The sequence below is a fragment of the Mobula birostris genome, chromosome 1, assembly GCF_030028105.1.
Source record: "Mobula birostris isolate sMobBir1 chromosome 1, sMobBir1.hap1, whole genome shotgun sequence".
In the NCBI taxonomy this organism is placed as follows: Eukaryota; Metazoa; Chordata; class Chondrichthyes; order Myliobatiformes; family Myliobatidae; genus Mobula; species Mobula birostris.
The window spans coordinates 77764826-77784550 of NC_092370.1; the positions used below are offsets into that span (position 1 = coordinate 77764826).

Here is a 19725-nt window from a genome sequence, read left to right on the forward strand (position 1 = left end):
TCCCCCAACTACTTCCAAATGAGTCTGGATGCAGGATCTTGACATGAAATGTTGACAATCCCTCTGACTCCATACATGCTGCCTGACTCGTTGAGTTCCTCCAGCTACTTGCTTTTCTCTCCAGATTCCAACTTCCGCAATTTCCCTCGTGTCAAGGATAATGTAAGATCCATTTCAGTTTGCTATTGAGAGTTTCTTTTTGACTGCCCTATATGGATCACCTCAAGCTCCTTCTCAGAAATGGAAGCATTTTCTCTGTATCGACTCCTTTATCAATGTAAAGATCTCTGGTGTTATCTTAACATTTAGCCTTTTCTCAAGTGGTAAGAAACCTAGTCTGCTCATCCTTTCCTGACATGTAAATCTTCACATTTCTGGTAATTTTGGTGCAAAATGCCTCTGCAACCTCTCCTGTACCTTCAAATCCTTTTGTAATATGCTGACAAAAACTGTTGGCAGTCCTCCGCGTGTTGTCTAACTGACTTTCAAAACCTGTTTTGCATAACATCTTGACTTTTCATTTCAATCCCTCCAGGAATAAATCCTAGTACAATATTCGATTTACTTTTTTTAAAAATGGTGTATCTTCTAGCAATTGGTGTATTTGGGCTTGGAGTCCCATTTTTCCCCCTTTTTTCATACCTAGATTCACAACTTCCATATTAGCTCCCTATTCTTTCTGATAAAATACATTTACATGTATTATAATTTCCATTTTATTGCGTGGTATCCAGGTTTCAGTCAGTCTACCCCCACAATGTTCATTCAGCAGAAGACAAGCTCTATTATTGTGGTTGTCTGTAGACTTCTGCAGTGTTGGATGGCTCAAGTTTGGACTCTTTTGAGTGGCTGAATCTTTCAAGCTTGTACGTGCTATGTGTGGTTTGTGTTGTGCGTGACTGTTGGCACTATGTTTTGCACCTTGGCCCCGAAGTAATGCTGTCTCGTTTAGCTGTCGTCATGAGTATTCATGTTTGGTTGAATGATAATTAAACTTGAGTTGAATTGAAAATTTTAATTTTAGAATTAAATTTTAAAGCCTTGCCTTTAACATGTTGAACTTCAGTGCGCCAATTATTTGCTAATACTGCAGGTTTATTAATATCCTAATGTAATCTGTTTCAGCCCTCCAATTTATCATCTGCAAATTTGTGCTTTTCATTTCAGAGACTAAAGGTTGAACATAAACTCTGGACTATAGTGGTTTGGCACTAATCCTTGTGGAGCACCATCAGACGTCCACTATAAACAACCACACTCCACTCTTGATCCCTGCTGTCTGTCCTTTAGCCAGCTAACAATCCATTCTGGAGACACAACGGATTGACTGCAGATGTTGGAGCACAAAGCACAAAACAAAGCTTCTGGAGGATCTCAGCGAGTCAGGCAGGGAAATGGACAGTCAATGTTGGAGGGCATGACCCTTCATGTGGACTGAAAGAACGCAGAGGAGATTTACAAGGATATTGCCAGGAATCGAGTTGTAGGGAGAATTTGGTCAGGTGTGGACTTTATTTCCAAAAATTAAAATAGATTTATTTGATACAAATAGAACAATTTATTTACTTTTATATTTGTTATAGAATGCCCAGCAGTACAGTGCAGGACAGTCGTTTTGATCTATCATGCTGTGCTGATCTAATTAGACTGACACCTAATAAATTTTACCCTCTTCCTTTCCTTTGACCATATTCCTCCATTCTCAACATATTCATGTGTCTATTTAAGAGTCCTTAAATCTCCTGTGCTATCTGCCTCTACCACCATCTCTAATAGTGCTTTCCACCACTCTATGTAAAAAGAAACTTGCCTCATGTACCTCATTTGTATTCTCCCCCTCTCACCTTACCTATAGTATTAGACATTTCAAGCTGGGAAAAAAATTCTGGTTGTCTGTCTATCCTCACAGAATTTTATAATCTTCTATCAAATCTCCCTTCAGTCTCCATTGCTCCAGAGAAATCAACCCCAGTTTGTCCAATTTCTCCCCATAGTACACATCCTCCAAACTAGATAGCAGCCTGTAAATCTCTACTGCGTCTTTTCCAAGTCTCCACATCTTTCCAAAATGAGGCAACCATAAACAAAAGCGTTACTCTAAATGTGGCCTATGCAGAGTTTTCTAAGGCTGTAACATAATTTTCCCAGTTCATTGCTCTAACTAATCAAGGCAAGCATGCCATGCATCTTCTTTACTACCCCATCAACCTGTGTGGTTACTGTATTCTTAAACAGCCAACGTCCAACGTCCCACTTTCATCAGCACTGTTAAGGATCCTCTCCTGTGTGCTCTCCCTTTGTATTTTGGACACATAACTTTGCTGTTGTCAGTTAGTTTAGAAAATTTAATGCAAAATATCTGGATCGTTTTTTTTTCCTAAAACTGTCATTCTTCAATCTCATGGGACCCATCTACTTAGAGGTGGCAGCTAAACTGATGTCCTTCACTTTTACAGCATAGGAACTGCTTGGTTGATGAAGGTATGAAGTAATAGGTTAAGAAATGAAAAGCATTCCTCCAACAGCGTTGGGAGAAAAGGGAAGCAATAAAATAATTGATTCTCTAAAAATGAAGAACATGGTTTCAGCAGTGCTAAAGGGAAATATTGATCTTCTATTATTAATGGGTCCAAATGCTTTGTGGAGATTCCTTGGTTTAGAAATCAGTGCTACAGTAAAGGCACAAAGGCAGATGCGTTCTCTTCAATAAAACTGAAGAACACCGAGTGGTGCGGACACTAATCACCACAATTTAGCATTACTATGACCACTTTGCATTAAAATTGACAATATTTTGTTCTAATTGTGTTTTCTTGTAAAATTGTGCATAATTTATGCTGCTTATCTGACACTGCAGCGAGTAGCCTTCTCCATTGCATGTGTGTATATGTTAATTGTGCATATGACAATAAACCCAACCTTAACTAAACACACTTATTAAACTATTAATTGTTTATGGTGCAAAAGCACATCAAAGTGTTACTTCACCAGCTACAGATACTGCTGGAAGCAGACAGTAAATTAACCAGAGAGCTGTATTAAAAGGGCGATGCTTGGCTGTTGTGTGTGAACTGATTACATGTTGGGTACCCCTTATCCAAAATCCAAAAACCTCCAAAATCCAAAAATTTTGAGAGTGGTCATGACATCACAAATGGAAAATTCCACAAGTCATTTGGAAGGTTCCCAGGCAATGTCCAGGTCTCTATGCATCACAGGCAGTTCTCAGACGTGACCTCACATACTATATGTAATGAACAGAATTTAGTGAAAAATACAAAGACACTGCATAAAGCAAAAAATGAAAATCTCAATCATGTATTGAAAGAGTGGATTTGTCAGCATAGTTTGTTGATCATGAAAGCAAGGATCTTTCACAACAAACTGAAAATTGAAGGTAATTGTGAATATTCAGCAGGCCGCTTGCAGAAATTTAAGAAAAGGCATGGTATTAAATATACAAAGATTTGTGGTGATAATGCACCTGTTAATCATGAAGCAGCAGAGAAATTCATTGATGAATTTGCCAAAATTGTCACCGATGAAAATCTATGTCTGCATCAATACAGATGTGTAATAAACAAGTGTAAAGCAGATTACCGGTCACACAGAAATTCAGAGTCTGAAATGATGGCGATACCAAGCTATCTTATTATATATTCAAGAAACTGAAAACAAAATCCGAAATCTGAAACACTTCCGGCCCCAAGCATTTTGGTTAAGGTGTACTCAACCTGTACTGGCAATGCCTCAAAGTTCACACAGTGCAAGAAAACTTCAGTTAGTTTGGCACCCTTTCTCAAATAATCTCAGCTCCCTTTGTCATCCCAACAGGTGACCTAGGTCCTTGTTGACAAAAAAGTCGCAGATTTCCCTGAAACTTATCGACAAGTAAGTTACAAAGGAACCAGAGGTGAACTAAGGATATTTTTTATACTTCAATAGTGATAAAAGAAGCAGATTTAAAAGTGATGTTTTCCCAAGAGGAACTGGGTGGATATAGACACTGAGGCAATATAGAGACAGTGAGTGATTGTAATGTTTGGTTTGGTTAGGTTGGTTTATTAATGTCACGTGTACAGAGAGTGAAAAGCTTGACTTGCATACTGTTCATACAGACCAGATCATTACAGTGCTTTGAGGCAGAACGTGGCAGAACAAGCTACAATGAAGGTGCAGTGCAGGTAAATGATAAGGTGCAAGATCATAACATGGTAGATTGTGAGGTCAAGAGTCTGTCTTATCATATTAGAAATATTAATGTATTAATGCAGTCTTATTACGGCAGTGTAGAAGGTTAACTTCAAAGACCTGGTATGGACATGAAAACCCAAGGTGACCACCTTCAGTACTCAGAATCAGAATTATTATCAACACAAGAGGTTCTGCTGGAGCTGGAAATCTGACTTATTATCACAGACTATGTGTCACATATGGCTTTAGATTGATGGAGGATGTCACAGGACATGAGGGACTGAGTTGTGGAGAGAGGTGGAGCTGTGAAGGGCTTTATTCACTGAAGCACCAGAAAATAGGAATGAAGAATCTTATAGACATGTATAAAATCATGAGGAGAAATGCACACAGTCTTTACCCAAGGTCAGGGAATCAAGAACTAGGAAGCAAAAGTTTAAGTTGAGAGGGGAGAGGTTTGATAGGAACCCGGAAGGTGGTCAATACATGGATTGAGCTGCTAGAGGAAGGGTCTCGGCCTGAAATGTCAACTGCCCGATCTGTTGAGTTCCTCCAGCATTTTGTGTGTGGCTATTATTACACTTTGCTGCTTTATACCAAGTTGTGTTTGAGAACTGATTTGCAATGTGTTATGTCAAAGGTGCTACCGAGGAATTCAGGTAACCGTAGCTGTAACATGCTCTGTTTCACTCATATCCTTCGGCTACAAACACATGACTTATGGACACCCCTACAAACGATTGATATATTATCCATAATACAATAAAATTTGGAAGTCTTAAGTACATACATATGTTCTTCCTGCAAACGACAACTACTTTCCCCTTGCCCTCACTCTGCTTTTACTAAGTGCTCTTTCTCATTGGTCTTATGTGCTTTTGATGACACTCATTAGAATACAATAAAATTACCATATGATCAGTCAGGGCATTGAGTACAAGAGTTAGGACATCTTGTCTGCAGTTGAACCAGGTATTGTCGAAGCTGCACTTGGACTATTGTGTGCAGTTCTAGTCACCAAGCTATAGGAAGCTTATAGGTAGAAGTGGGTACAATTACAACATGGATGGTGCAGAAGACATTCACAAGGATGTTGCCAGGACTGAGGGATTGTGTTATAAGGAGAGGTTGGATGGGCTGGGGCTTTCTTTGTCCTGGAGCATTGGAGACTGAGGGGTGACATCATAGAGGTATGCTGTAAAGAACCGTGACAGCTTAGAATCAGAGTCATAGAGCACTACAGCACAGAAACAGGCTCTTCAGCCCATCTAGACCATGTTGAACTGTTATTCTGCCTAGTCTCATTGACCTGTACCTGACCATAGTTCGTTATACCCTCCCATCCATGAACTTGTCCAAACTTCTCTTAAATGTTGCAATTGAGCCTGCATCCAGCACTTGCACTAGCAGTTCATTCCACACTTGCACCACCTTCTCAAAGTGCAAACCTCAAACTTGAATGTATTAAACGTCATCTGCCGTTTTTTGGGCCATTTTTCCAGATTATCCTGATCCTGCTTCAAGCTTTGATAGCCTTCCTCGCCGTCCACTATGTCATCTGCAAATCTGCTGATCTGGTTCATTAATATATATGACAAGCAACAATGAACCCAGCATTGATTCTTGTGGCCGTGGCACTCCACTAGTCACAGGTCTCCAAAGAGGCAACCATCTACTATCACTCTCTGGCTTCTCCTGCTTAGCCAATGTTGAATCCAATTCACTATTTCATCCTGAATGTCAAGCAACTGAACCTTCTAGACCAACCTTCTGTGCAGGACTTTGTCAAAGGCCTTGCTGAAGTCTACATAAACAACATCCACTGATTTTCCTTCATCAACCTTCCTGGTTAACTCCTCAAAATTATCTATAAAATTGGTTAGACATGACCTACCATGCACAAAGCCATGTTGGCTGTCCATAATCAGGCCTTGCCTGTCTAAATTCATTTATACCCTGTCCCTTAAAGTATCTTCAATAATTTATTCATTACTGTCGACAGGCTCACCAGCCTGTAATTTCCCATCTTATTGTTTGAGCCTCTCTTGAACAACATTACAACATTACAACAGAACAACATTAGCTATTGTCCAGTCCTCTGGCACCCCATCCATTACTTGGGAGGTTTTAACTACCTCTGCCATGGTCCTTGCAATTTCTGTACTGGTCTCCCACAGGTCTGATGGGACATCTTGTTAGGCCCTAGGGACTTATCCACCCTAATTTAACACCTTAAGATAGAGGAGCAGAATTAGGCCATTTGGTCCAATGATTCTGCTCCACCATTTCATCATGGCTGATCCAATTTTCCTCTCAGTCCAAATCTCCTGCCTTCTCCTCATATCTCTTCATGTCTTGACCAATCAAGAATCTATCAACCACTGCCTCAAGTATACATAAAGACTTGGTCTCCACAGTAGCCTGTGGTAATGAATTCCACAGACTCATCCCTCTCTGACTAAAGAAATTCCTCCTCATCACTCTAAAAGGATACCCCTCTATTCTGAGGCTGTGTCATCTGATCTTAGACTCTCCCACCACAGGAAACATCCTCTCCACATCCACTTTATCAAGGCCTTTCACCACTCGATAGGTTTCAATGAGGTCACCCTTCTTTCTTCTGAATCTTAGTGAATACAGGCCTCGAGCCATCAGACGCTCTTCATATGACAAGCCTGGAATAATTTTCATGAACCTCCTTTGAACCTTCTCCAATTTCACCACATCCTTTCCAAGATATGCCCACAATTCTCCAAGTACAGCCTCACAAGTGTTTTATAAATTTTCAATATTATATCCTTGCTTTTGTATTCTAGTCTTCTTGAAATGAATGCTAACATTACATTTGCCTTCCTCACCACTGACTCAAGCAGCAAATTAACCTTCAGGGAATCCTGCACAAGGACCCCCAAATCCCCTTGCACCTCAGTTTTTTGTATTTTCTCTCCACTTAGAAAATAATCAATCTTTTCATTTCTTCTACCAAAATACATGACCGTACACTTTCTGGCACAGTAATCGATCTGCCATTTCTTGGTCCATTCTCCTAATCTATCGAAGTCCTTCTGCAGCTTCTCTACTTCCTCCCCCCCACCCCCGAAACCTATCTTCATATCATCTGGAAACTTTGCAACAAAGCTATCAAATCCAGCATCCAAGTCATTGACATATAATGTAAATAGAATCAGTCCCAACATAGATCCCTGTGGAACACCACTAGTCACTGGCAGCCAACCGGAAAAGGCTCCCTTTATTCCTACCCTTCCCTCCTACCAATCAGCCACTGCTTTATCCATGCTAGTATCTTTCCTGTAATACCATGGGCTCACTGCTTGTTAAGCAGCCTCATGTGTGGCACCTTGCCTAAGGCCTTCTAACTTTTTGGCTCCGTGCAGAGATGACCACGCTGACATTTAAGGGGAAATAGGTAGAGTGTATATATACAACGGGCATAGAGAAGGTAAATGGTCACTGTTTTTCCCCAGGGTGGGGGAGTCTTCAACTATAGAGCATAAGTTTAAGGTGAGAGGGAGAACGATTTAAAGGGGACCTGAGCGGCAAGCATTTTGTACAGAAGGTAGTGGGTACTATATACGAACCAGCTGTTGGAGAAAGTGGTAGAGCCGGGTACAATTATAATGTTTAAAAAGGGACTCTGGTTCACTGACAGCAATGGGTATGGGCCAAACGTGGGAAAATGGGACTAGCTCAGGTAACAACTTGTTTGGGCCGAAGGGCTTGTGTCCATGCTGTGTAACCCAATGACTATAACTGAAGGTTACAATAAGGACTCTATCGATTGAACCCCTCCTGTGATCCGTCTCCCAGCAGAATTACTGACTCTCCCAGCGCATATAACAACCCATCCAGGAACTTTGTGGTTTCCGGTGCTGCGTCTTTGATAAAGAGCTTTGGCGCGGCTCCTTGTCAAAAAGGCAGCACAGGTACAGCGGGCCGATCGGCTGCGAAGCTGCACTGGATAATACTGAAGTCATAAAGGCACCTTAGCTCGAGCAATGCCCAAAGCACACACCGGGATCCGTGGGGAAACGACTGAGAGCCATTACTGTATATGGGATTATTTCGCTTGTAACCAGCTTTACAAACCGCTCTGCGCTGGATAAACAGAGGCACAAGGTTCAGACGATATGGTAAATACAAAGAGGTTATTCAGTGTATGGGTATTGACATGCTGTAGAGCTACCTCCTGTTAACAATTAATCCCCCGCGGGCCATAAATTGGTTCACAATGGCCCCTTTACATCGCACAGAATTCAGGGCAGTTTGAAATGGAACATGGTGAGGAGGCAGGCTGGGCTGAGTTGGGTTAGGTTGTCCCGTCCAGGGTCAGTGACAGGGTCGCCGAACAGAGACGGGAGGAGGGGAGAGGATGAGAGAGAGAGCGAGAGAGCGAGAAGGCGTACAGGGCTGGGAGGGGAGAAGGAAGGAGGGAGTGAGGACTCGAAGGAGGAGGAGGGGGAGGAGAGCGAGAGAGCGGGAGAGCGGCTGATGTCCGGGTGGTCGTCCTGCTGCGAGGGTCGAACATCTAAGGCTCTAGGGTGGGTGAGTGCGGTCCGTCCCCATAGCTTGTTGATCAGGGAACAACTGCGGGAGCCCGCTTAGTGATTCTCTGCGGGAGGCTTGTGTGTGCGTGAGAGAGAAAAAGGGAGATGTCGGAGGGGGTGGACAAGGTGTTTGGCGTGTGTGCTGTGTATGTGTATGCTGTGTACGTGTGTGTGTATGTGACAGTGTAAATGTGTGATTGTATGTATGTGTAATTGTGTGTGTTTGCATGTGAGTGCGTGCAAGTGTGTGATTATGTGTGTGTTTGCGTGTGAGTGTATATACTGTATGTATGATTGTGTGAATGTAGTTTGCCTGGGTGAATATGTATGTTTGTGTCTATTGTGAGTGTGTTTGCGTGTGGTGTGCAAGTGTGTGTATGTCAATGTGTGGTGTGCGCGTGTAATGTGACGTGTGCGTGAGAGTGTTGTGTGTTTGAGTGTGCATCCGTGTGTGTGTGGTTGTGTATCTGTCTCTCTCTACAGCTCACATCCAACTGCTTGGCACATGCGTAAAGCGCGCCGCGTCCCTAAAGTGCCAGGAACACACAAATCAAAACACACACACACACACAGGGACAGACAGACAGACAGACAGAGACAGAGCGGTCTGAGCTGCCCCTCTCCCGCGCGCACACACACACCCTCTTACCTGAAGCATTGAAAGTCGGGCGGATGGTCGGCCTTCTCTCCGCTCCGCTCGCTGCGATACACGGGAGAGAATGCACCGACCCGTCTTCCAGCGGCAAGCTTAAGGTAGGCGAGAGAGAGAGAGAGAGGGAGAGAGAGAGAAAGAGTTGCTTCAGGGCATTGAAACCCCCCAAGGCAAGGATAAAGACACAATTAGCTCATTGCTTCCCCTCGCGTCTCACCCAATCTGCAAAGAAAAGTTAAATTTAATTAACTGTTTTCCAGGTGCTGCACGGGATTTCCGCCTTGCTTTTGTCCCGTCCGTGCGAGATTTTGTTTCAATTTTTATTTTGTCATCACATTGTGTAATTTTAGTCCTTGCATTATTTTCCTTTGTTTGCAACAGTCTCCCTCTCGTCAGTTACAACTTGCTCATTACTCTCCCTCCCTCTCTCTGTACAGAAAGCTGATTTTAATCGCTATGATTAGTTTTGATGTGATGGTTACTGCGGGCGATTTCTCTACAAATGGATCGAGTGTTTCTTTGCCAGAAGAGAGAGGGAAAGGGGAGGGGTGGGTGGATGGTGAAATGAGAGAGGAATGGGGGTGTGAGAGAAATGGGGGTGGTGAAGAGAGGGAGCGAGGGAGGTTGGGAGGAGAGGGGGAAGAAAGGAAGTAAAGGGGTAGAGAGTTGATGCTATGGGGAAAACGATCGCGAATAAAATGAGAACGTCTATTGTTGGAGGGGTAGATGAAGAAGGAGATAGAGGGGAGAAGGAGGTGAAGAATGCAGAAGAGTGCAGAGAAGAATTAACGAGGATGTTGTCGGGACTAGAGGGCATGAGTTATAGGGACAGGTAGGTCTTTATTATTTGGAGTGAGGGGCGACCTTGTAAAAGTGTTTGAATGATGAAAGGTGTGGATAAGATGGGAAGTAAGACTCTTTACCTTAGGACAGGGGGGTCCAAAACTGGGGGCCCTAGGTTTAGGGTGAGAGGGGAAAGATTGGAAATAGACCTGAGGGGCAACTTTTTTCACACAGAGGGTGGTGAGTATATGGAACCAGCTGTAAGAGGAAGTGGTTGAGACAGGTAACATTTAAAAAGCACTGGGAGGGGCAAGGCTTGGAGGGAAATGGACTGCATGTGGGCAATTGGGAATAGCCATATCTGCTGTATTACTCTCTGACTTCATGAGGTGAGGGAAGAGAAGGGTTAAAATCCTCTCCCCAATTACCCCTCATCCGGAAGCAATGAATGGCCACTTACTGATGGCAGTTACCCTTTCCAAATACCTGAGAACACCGGTTCATCCCAGAGAAGGAATAGTAGAGCATTTGCCTGACTGTATTTCAGTTCTAGTTTGCAACTGGTTTGCATAGGGTAAGTGTGTAAAACTCAGATTGCCCGCTGCCTGCTCCAGCTGCCTTTTCCCCATCAGGTCCACTGAAACTGGTACACAGAGCAGTGCCTCAGTGTCGAGCTATGGTGGGGAGGGGAGGGGAGGGGAGGGAAGAATGTTGCTCTTGTGCAGTAAATAAAGAACATAGCCCAGGGCAGAGTTTAAGAAATGTAGACTTCTGGCGTCTTTTCTTGTCAGAGCTATCAGATCTCATGCCTGGCAGCTTTGCTTCTGGCCCGGTGAAGTTTTTGAGACCATTGCTGGGGCACAAAGCTTCACACTGCTGGTGGTGATGAGGTGGGGGGTGGGAGATGAGGAATGAGAGACCAAGTCCATATTCTGGCTGAGCGACATTTCTTGCCAGAAATAAAATGAGGTTGTGAAAGTGCTTGGAGAAAGAAACCAATCAATATATTTACAAAGCATTTCCAGTGGTGAAGGAGGCCAGACAGCCCCACGGTCCATCCTGTCTGCAAAGCTCATCCGTCCTTTCGTTCAGTCCATAAAGCCATTAGATACAAGCCGTTCAGCCCATCAATTCTGCTCTGCCATTCAACGCCTTTACCCTACCTTTTCTCTGTAACCCTTAGACCATAAGTAATATTCAGACATAGGACCCGAATTAGGCCATTCAGCCCTATGATTCCCTCCATATCTACATCAAGTCTGCATCATAATCCCCTTACCAATTAAGAATCCATTGATTTCTGTCTTAAGTACACCAAGTGGCCTCTACTGTCCACTGTGGCAACAATTTCCACAGGTTTAGCACCCTCTGAATGAAGAAATTCCTTCTAATCTCTGTTCTAAAGGAACATCCCTTTATTCTGAGGCCAAGCCCTCAGATCCTCTCTATGTCTCCTCTGTCCAGGAGCTCATATTATGTTTGTTTCTCTTTGAAAGCTCTTGTGACTCACCCGAACCCCATCCACCCCATGGACCACATTTCAACCTCCCTCTCAAGGAGAACATATTAATAGGTAGATGTACCCTGATACAAATAAAACATTTTGTTTGCATTTCATCCAGACATATCATTCCATACATAATTAGTTTGTATATGAGTTAGTATAAAGGAAAGACAACAACAATTCAGAATATAGTGTTACAATTGTAGAAAAACTGCAGACAAATAAGGTGTAAGGGCCAGGATCAGGTAGACTGGAAGATCAAAGTTTCATCTTTATTGTACAATACGGCTGTTCAAGACCCTTGTAACAGGTCTCCACTGTTCCAAACTCCGTAAACGTTAAAAATACAGCACAGTACAGGCCCTCAGACTCACAATGTTGTGCTGACCTTTTAACCTACTCCAAACTTCTGTAATGTCATAGACTTCCATCTTTCTATCATCCATGTGTCTGCTGAAGGGTCTTCTGAGTGTCCATAACATATCTGTCTCTACCACCACTCTTGGCAGGGCAGTGCAGTCCACGCACTTACCACTCTCTGTGTAAAACACATCTCTCAATCCCCCATATCTTCCTTGAATCAGCTTAATATCGTATCCTCTTAGACTGTAAGATACAGGAGCAGCATTAGGCCATTTGCCCCATACGTTGGCTCCACCATTTCATCATGGCTGATCCAATCTTTCTCTCAGCCCCAATCTCCTGTCTCCCCCGCCCCCTCCATATCCCTTCATGCCCTTAACAATCAAGAATCTTATCAACCTCTGCCTTAAATATACATACAGACTTGGCTTCCACAGCTGCCTGTGGCAACAAATTCCACTGATTTACCACTCTCTGGCTAAAGAAATTCATCCTCATCTCCATTCTACAAGGACGCCCTTTACCTTGAGTCTGTGTCCTCGAGTCTTAGATTCTCCCAACATAGGAAACATCTTCTTGCATTAGCCATTGCTGCCCTGGGAGAAAGGCTCTGGCTGCCCACTCTATTTATGCCTCTTAACATCTTATACACCTGTATCAAGTCACCCCTCATCCTCCTACACTCCAAAGAGAAAAGCCCTAGCTCACCCAACCTTTCCTCATAAGACATGCTCTCGAATCCAGACAGCATCTTGGTAAATCTCTCCATCTTCTCTCAAGCTTCCATATCCTTCCTATCATGAGATGACCAGAAACGAACACAATTCTCCAAGTGTAGTCTAACCAGAGTTTTATAGAGCTGCAACATTACCTCATGGCTCTTGAATTCAATCCCTTGACTAATGAAGGGAATCAACTTGCGATTAACCACCCTATTAATATGTGAAAACTGTAGCTTATGCATAACTCTTGTCTGTGCTGGAAGACTGACCTTTGGCCAGGGAGCAAGGTTACTCCTCACCCAAAGGCAAGACCCTGCAGATACTGAACATCTCCCTGTCATTTCACCTACATTTACCCCATATACCTCATAGTGGTGACAAAATAATGAGGGGCACAAATAGATATAATGCACACAGTCTTTTGCGAATCAAGAACTAGAGGCTTAAAGAGGAGACATTTAAAAGGGACGTGAGGGGCAGTTTTTCAGAATGATGGTGGTGTGCCTATGGAAAGAGCTTTCAGAAGTGGGTACATTAACAACTTTAAAGATACTTGGATAGGTACCTAGATAAGAAAGGCTTAGAGTGACATGAGCCTTTAATGCACTTAGATGGGTATCTTGGTCAGTACAGACCAGCTGTGCTAAAGGGCCTGTTTCTATGCTGTATGACTCTCAGCGACACAAAGCAGGAAATGCCAGAAACGCTTTGTAGGTTAGGCAGCATCTTGAAGTTAGAACAGAAACAAGTTTTGAGTTGAAGAACAAAGGAAAAGAGGGAGCTGCTGTCAGAGAAAGGGGACAGAAGAGAGACAGAGGTGAATTACACATTCTAACAAGTTCCACCCAGCCCAAACCAGACATCCCACTCCAACATTCCCCCATCCCAACCCAGTCCACCCAGCCCTAACCAACCATCCCACTCTAACATACACCACCCCACCCCAGTCCACCCAGCCCAAACCAGACATCCCACTCCAACATACCCCCACCCCACCCAGCCCAAACCAGCCATCCCACTCCAAAATACCCCCACCGCAGTCCACTGAGCCTAAACTAGCCATTCCACTCCAACATGCTTCAACTCAACCCAGTCCACCATGCCCCATCCCAACATGGAGGTGTAGAGTTATACAGCATGTAAATGGACCATTGGCTCAACATGTCCAGGCTGGCCATAGTGACTTCCTGAGCTAATCTCACTTGCTCAAATTTGACCCATATCATTCTCTGCCTTTGCTATCCATCACATTCCATCCCAGCACTGTCCCAACCTCAGCCCTGTGTTCCATCCCTGCATGCCCCACCCTCGGAAAACCTGATCCACCTCACCCCAACACCGCTCCACATCAACCCTTCCCACCTCACTACAACACATCAGTCCCACGTCAGCAATACCAGCCCATTCCCACACCATCCCATTTCAGCTCTCCCCATCTAAATTGATGTGACCCATTCAGGGACAACCAACCTACTCCTCATCCTCATCCTCCTCCCAAGACACCTGACTGACCCAGATTACCCTACCTCACCTCCCCCAAATATCTCGCAATGTCTAAGCATGCTGACACAAACAAAAAACTGCATATGCTGGAACCCTGGTGCAATACACACAGAATGCCGGAGTAATTCACGGGGTTAGGTAGCATCTGTGAATAGAAATGAATAGTTAATGTTTCTTTTTAATTATTTTGTATTTAGTGACAAAGTATGGTAGCAGGCCCTTCCAAGATAATGATTCTCTGCTGCCCAATTATACTCGTGATCAATTAACTTACTAATGCACATGTCTTTGGAATGCAGGAGGAAATCGGTGCACCTGTAGTACACCCACACAGCCACGGGGAGAATGTACAAACTCCTTGCAGATTAGTGTGGAACTGAAACTGGGCTGCAGCACTGTAACGGTGTTGCATTAGCCATGCCGCCGAAATCTTCCATCCAACCCAAGCATAGCTCATCTCACCCACCCAGCCCCAGCACAACCTGCTCAGAAGCTCCATCCCACCTGAATGCCTTGGCAGACCTCTACTTTTCAACCCTGGCCCACAGCAACCGGGCACACCAGAACACTCCTGTCCCCTCAGCATAGCAGGTACCACCAACCTTAGGGGAGAGAGCCTTCCTTGCAAGAGTATCAAAGCCATTAAAGGGAAAAATACTCTAGAATTGTGTCATAAATTTCGATGGTTCATTTCCCTCCATAGGTGCTGCCTGACTGACTGAGTTCCTCCAGAAATTTGTGCGTCTTGTTCCAGATTTCAAGTATCTGCGGAATAACTTGTGTCTACAATTTGCAGTCCCTGGGAAACCAACATCCTGGTAAATCTCCTCTACACCTTCTCCAGCGCGATTTCACCTTCCCATTACATAGTGATAATTATGGAAGAAGTGTCATAGTCTTGGCATCTTACAGCACAGAATCAGGCCCTTTGGCTCACCGAGTTTATGCAGTGCATTGATATTCGTATTATTTATTACTGTCACATGTACCGAAATACACTGAAAAGTTTGTGTTGCTTAACATTCGTACAGATCAAGTCATTACACAGTGCATTGTGCTTGAATAAAGTAAAAGAATAACAATACAGAATAAATGATAAAAGCTATTGAAAAAATGGAGAGCGGGTAAATGATAATGTTGCAAGATCACAATGAGATAGATTGTGAGGCCAAGAGTCCATGTTGTCCTACAATAGGCCAGTTCCAGAGAATTGAACTTGGTGCGTTCAGACTTCTGTATCTTCTGCCCAATGGGTGAGGGGAGAGAGAGAATATCAAACTTTTCAGCAGGATATAGACTAGCTAGAAATATGGACAGAGAAGTGGCAGATGGAGTTTAATCCAGACAAGAGTGTGATGTTGCACTTTGGAGACATTAAATATAGCAGGAAAATAAATGGTAGGATGTTTAAGAGCTGGGGGAAAAACAGCTTGAATGACACAGAAAGGTATGGACCAGAAAGCGACATGAAACACACAAAAGCACCTTTTATCTGAGGGTTGGCATGGTAGAGCAGCAGCTAGCACAAGGCTTTACAGTGCCAATGACCTGCGTTCAATTCTGCTGCTGTCTGCAGGGAATTTGAATATTCCCCCCAAGACCACATGGTTTTCCTTTGAATGACCATAAGACCATAAAAGATAGGAGCAGAATTAATCCATTTGGCCCATCAAGTCTGCTCCACCATTTGATCATGGCTGATCCATATTCCCTCTTAACCCCTGTCCCCTGCCTTCCCCTGTAACCTTCAATGCCCTGACTAATCAAGAACCTATCAACCTCCATCTTAAATACACCCAATGACCGGACCTCCCCAGCTGTTTGTGGCAATGAATTCCACAATTTCACCACCTTCTGGATAAAGAAATGCCTCCTCATCTCCTTCCATTTTGAGGCTATGCCCTCTGGTCTTAGACTATATCAATCTTCCTCTCCACATCCACCCTATCTAGGCCTTTCAACATTCGATAGGTTTCAATTAGATCACACATCATTCTTCTAAAGTCCAGTGAATACAAGCCTATCAAATACTCCTCATACAATAAACCTTCCATTCCAGGGATCATTCTCGTGGACCTCCTCTGAACCCTCTCCAATGTCAGCACATACATGCTTAGATAAGGGGCCCAAAACTGCTCACAATATTCCAAGTGAGGCCTCACCAGTGCTTTATAAAGCCTCAATGTTACATCCTTGCTTTTATATTCTTGTTCTCTCAATATGAATGCTAACATTGAATTTGGCTTCCTCACCACTGACTCAACCTGCAAGTAACATTTAGGGAATCTTGCACAAGACTCCCAAGTCCCTTTGCACCTCTGATTTTTGAACTTTCTGTTGTCTAGAAAATAGTCTACATTTCTGCTTCTAAAAAAAAGGTGCATGACCATACACTTCTTGACATTGTTTTCCATCTGTCACTTCTTTACCTACTCTCCTAATCTGTCTAAATTCTTATGCAGCCTCTCTGCTTCCTAATCACTACCTGCCCCTTCACCTATCTGCATATTGTCTGCAAACCTGGCCACAAAGCCTTCAATTCCATCATCTAAATCGTTGACATATAACGTAAAAAGAAGTGGTAACTACACTGACGCTTGTGGAAACCACTAGTCTCTGGCAGCCAACCAGAAAGAGCTCCCTTTATTTCCACTCTTTGCCTCCTGCTAGTCAGCCAATCCTCTATTCGTGCCAGTATCTTCCTGTAATACCATGGGCTCTTATTTTGTTAAGCAGCCTTATGTGCAGCACCTTGTCAAAGGCCTTCTGAAAATCCAAGTACACAACATCCACCAATTCTCTTTTGTGTATCCTGCTTGTTATTTCCTCAAATAATTCCAACAGATTTGTTAGGCATGATTTTTCCTTCAGGAAATCATGCTGACTTTGGCTTATTTTATTATGTGCCTCCAGGTAATGTTAACAATTGACTCCAGCATCTTTCCAGCCACTGAGGTCAGGCTAACTGCCCTATAATTTTCTTTCTTTTGCCCCCCTCCCTTCTTGAAGAGTGGAGTGACATTTACAATTTTCCAGTCCTCCAGAACCATGCCAGAATCTAGTGATTCTTGAAAGATCATTACTAATGACTCCACAATCTCAACTACCTCTTTCAATACCCTGGAATGTAGTCCATCTGGTCCAAGTGACTTATCTATCTTCAGACCTTCCAGCTTCCCAGGCACCTTCTCCTTATTAATGGCAATTGCACACACTTCTGCTCCCTGACACTCTTGAATTTATAACATACAAGTAGTGTCTTCCACAGTGAAGATGGATACAAAATACTTATTTAGTTGATCTGACATTTCCTTGTCCTCCGTTGCAACCTCTCCAGTGTTATTTTCCAGTGGCCTAATACCTACTCTCACCTCTATTTTACTTTTTATATATCTGAAAAAAACTGCTGGTATCCACTATGATCTCATTGGCTAGCTTACCTTTATATTTCATCTTCTCCCCTTTAAAGTTTTTTATTTGCCTTCTGTTGTTTTTTTTAAAAACTTCCCAATCCTCTATTTTCCCACTAATTTTTGCTCCATTATATGCCCTCTCTCTTGCTTTTATGCAGTTTTTGACTTCCCTTGTCAGCTACCGTTGCATCTTCCTGCCTTTAGGATACTTGTTCTTTGGGATGTATCTATCTTGCACCTTCCGAATTGCTTGCAGAATCTCCAGCCATTGCTGTTCTGCTGTCATCCTTGCTATTGCCCCTTCCAATCAACTTAACATAAGAGTCCCTTTACCTTAAGCTCCTTAATCAAATCCAGTCCATTACACAACACCCAATTCAGAGTGGACTTTCCCCTTGAAGATTCAAGCCCAAGTTGCCCTAAAAGGCCATCTCATAAGCATTCTATAAATTCTCTCTCTAGCAATCCAAAATCAGCACAAACCTGATTTTCCCAATCTACCTGTATAATGAAATTCCCGTGATTATTGCAACATTGTCCTTTTAACATGCATTCCTATTTCTTGTTGTAATTTATAGCTCACATCCTGGGTATTGTTGGGAGGCCTGTATATAAACTCCTGTCAGGGTCTTTTTACACTTACAGTTTCTTAATTCTACCCACAAGGATTCTACATCTTCCGATCCTATATCACTTCTTTCTAAAGATTTAATTCCATTTTTTACCAACAGAGGCACCCCACACGCTCTGCTTACCTGCCCGTCCTTTCGATATAATGTGTATCCTTGGATGTTAACCTCTGAACTATGATCTTCTGTCAGCAACGACACTGTGTTGACCACAACGTCATACTTGCCAATCCCTAACTGCACAACAAGATCATCTACCTTATTCCATATACTGCATGCAATCAAATGTAACACCTTCATTCCTGTATCTGTCACCCTTTTCAAATTTTTCCCCATGTTACAATGAAACTCATCCCATTGACTGCAAATTTGCCCTGTCATTTGCTTGTCCTTCCTGACAGTCTCACTGCATCGAGTTGTATCCCAACTCAGCCCAATCACACAGGTTTCCATCCTACTGCTAAATTAGTTTAAACCCTCACCAACAGCTCTAGAAAACCTGTCCATAAAGATAATGGTCCCCCCTGGGTTCAGGTGTAACCTGTCTCTTGTACAGGTCATACCTTCCCAAGAAGAGATCCAGAAATCTGAAGCCCTGCCCCTGCACCATTTCTTCAGCTACTCATTCATCTGCTAAATCATCCTATTCTTACCCTCACTGGCACGTGGCACAGACAACAATCTAAAGATTACTACTCTGGAGGTCCTGCCTGCCTAAATTCTGTCTTCAGGGGATCCCCCCTCCCTTTTCCTACCTATGTCGCTGGTGCCAAGTCTGGTGGCTGCTCAACCTGCCCCTTTGGAATGCCATGGCTCTGATTTGATACATCCCTGACCTTGGCACCTCGGAGCAACCTACTCTCCGGGTGTCTCTTTCAAGTCCACAGAATATTCTTACTGTTCGTCTAATTATGGAATCGCCTATCACCACTGTACTCCTCTTCTCCCCACTCCCCTTCTATGTTACTGCGCCAGACTCGGTGCCAAAGTTCCCATTGTAGCAGCTCCCCCCAGTAGGTCATTCTACCACTCCCCCCAACAATATCCAAAGCAGTATACTTATTATTGAGGGGAATGGCCAACGGGTGCTCTGCACTGGCTGCCCACTGAGGACTCTATTTTCCTCCCATATTTCAAAGACCTACTGTATTTGTTAGCGTTACTAAGTTGTGGGCATGCCTTGTTGGTGCTGGAGGCGTGGCAATACTTGTCGGCTGCCCCCAGCACATCCTCGGTCTGTGTGGGTGTTGACACAAACGATGCATTTCTCTGTATTATTTGATGTTTTGATGTACATGCGACAAATAAAAGCTAATCTTTAGATATGTTAAAGTCAGGCTGAATGTCGGGTGAAGCGTGGTCAAGTGGAATTTCATCCCAACACGTATGAGATGATG

The 19725-nt window shown here is 43.5% G+C and overlaps 1 protein-coding gene across 1 annotated transcript in view; it reads right to left on the reverse strand.

The window, feature by feature from the left end:
• Positions 1-9808, reverse strand: part of kctd1 (potassium channel tetramerization domain containing 1) — a 142259-nt gene extending 132451 nt beyond the window's left edge. The window contains exon 1 of the mRNA XM_072257782.1: positions 9409-9808. The gene's annotated coding sequence lies outside the window, so the exon portion shown is untranslated. The remainder of the gene's footprint in view (positions 1-9408) is intronic.
• Between the last annotated feature and the right edge of the window lie 9917 nt (positions 9809-19725).